This window comes from Sinocyclocheilus grahami, unplaced genomic scaffold (genome assembly GCF_001515645.1).
Source record: "Sinocyclocheilus grahami isolate Dianchi unplaced genomic scaffold, SAMN03320097.WGS_v1.1 scaffold234.1, whole genome shotgun sequence".
Lineage (NCBI taxonomy): Eukaryota > Metazoa > Chordata > Actinopteri > Cypriniformes > Cyprinidae > Sinocyclocheilus > Sinocyclocheilus grahami.
In genome coordinates, this window is record NW_015505413.1 from 1,459,333 (window position 1) to 1,461,151 (window position 1,819).

Consider the following 1,819-nt stretch of genomic DNA (forward strand, 5'->3'; position numbering starts at 1 on the left):
ATGTTTTTTAAAGAAGACTCTTATGCTCATCAAGGCTGCATTTATTTGATCAAAAATACAGAAAAAAAACAGTAATCTTGCAAAATGTTATTACAATATAAAATAATGGTTTCTATTTTAATATCCTTGAAAATATCATTTATTTCTGTGATGCAAAGCTGAATTTCCATCCAGCCATTACTCCAGTATAAAGTGTCACATGATCCTTCAGAAATCATTCTAATATGCTGATTTATTATTAGAATTATCAATGTTCAAAGAACCAAACAAGAAGGGGGTCTCGCTCTTCCAAATTTCCTTTTCTACTATTGGGCAGCTAATATTCAGAAAATATATACGTGGTGTAACTCCCCGGATATTAATTGGTGTATGATAGAAGCTAGCTCCTGCATATCATCCTCGTTACCAGCATTAGTTTTTGAATCCAACTATATGCCGATTTGTGGTAATCACCTTTTTACACCTTCGGCTTTGGATTCAACTTTAGCACAGTTCAGGGAGAAGGGTTTAGTATTGTTTCAGGATTTGTTTTCCGATCACACATTTGTGACATTCAATGATTTGCTGAGTAGTTTCAAAATCTCCAAATGCTATTTATTTAGCTATTTTCAATTACGTGACTTTGCTAAAGCACATTTTGCCACCTTCCCTCACCAGCCAAAGGAAATCACACATCCATATTTCCTCAATTTATGGCCTGTTGCGCTCCTCACAGTTCCCTCCTCTTTTAGCACTCAAGGAAACCTGGGAGAGGGAGCTAGGACTGGATCTTGACGAAGAGATGTGGAATAATGCTCTAGCTAAAATTAACTCTGTCTGTCTTTGTGCTCGTTTGAATCTTATTCAGTTCAAAGTTGCTCACAGAATTCATTTCACCAAGGCAAAGCTGAAGAAACTTTCTAAAAAAAGAAAGAATAAAAATGTACTGACCCCAAACTTTTGATCTGTAGTGTATATTGTTAGAAAAGATTTTTATTTTAAATAAATGCTCTTCTTTTTAATTTTTTATTCAAAGAATCCTGAAAAAAAGCATGGTGAAAGAAAAGTATGCTATACATATTTGTTTACCCCACGGGGAAAAATCAACCCAGGGAATCAGTTTAAAAGTAGTCAGATTTCGTGGAAAAAAAACGCGGACTTTGCAACCCTGCATCCAACACGAGCTTGACTGATCACGGGGTCGAGAGTAGGATAGATGACTGACAGACCATGCTGGTGTATTTGCTGCTCAGCAGATCCTGAACTCACTGACAAATATCTGATCTTGTAAGATTAGATGTGCTCCTTTACACAGAGTGCGTGTGAACGCGAAATCGAGCCCATTCAAAAGCGCAGGTGCAATAGATGTTCGCTATCCCCAGCAGATCATACTCATTCATTTTATATGTGTCCTAAATTGTATCCATTCTGGTCTTCTTTTTTTGCTACATTGTCAAAGGCTCTTAATTGTGAACGCGAAATCGAGCCCATTCAAAAGCGATTTCAATACCCTCATATTGATAGTGCAAAAATTATAAACAATATAAGAATGCACAAAAATCGCAGGAGTGGAACACACACGTTGCGGGAGCGGGCGGTAATGGTCAGAAATTCAGCGGGAGCGGCGTTACGAAACAGTTCCGCGCAGAGCTCTACTCCAGACTATCCGCACAGCACACCGACAGTTTAGGCTACTTTTAAAAAAATAAAAACTAGACGCATTGTGCACTGAGGTAGGCCTGCTATTTATTTTTATGTCTGACGAACAAAAAAAAAAAGACTCTTTGAGGTGCATAGAAGTGTGTCTTCGTTTTGTCATCTTAATGTTAATTATTTAGTT

The 1,819-nt window shown here is 37.4% G+C and overlaps 1 protein-coding gene across 1 annotated transcript in view; it reads right to left on the reverse strand.

Moving 5' to 3' along the window:
• Positions 1-1,819, reverse strand: part of LOC107597675 (anaphase-promoting complex subunit 1-like) — an 81,768-nt gene that overhangs the window by 58,706 nt on the left and 21,243 nt on the right.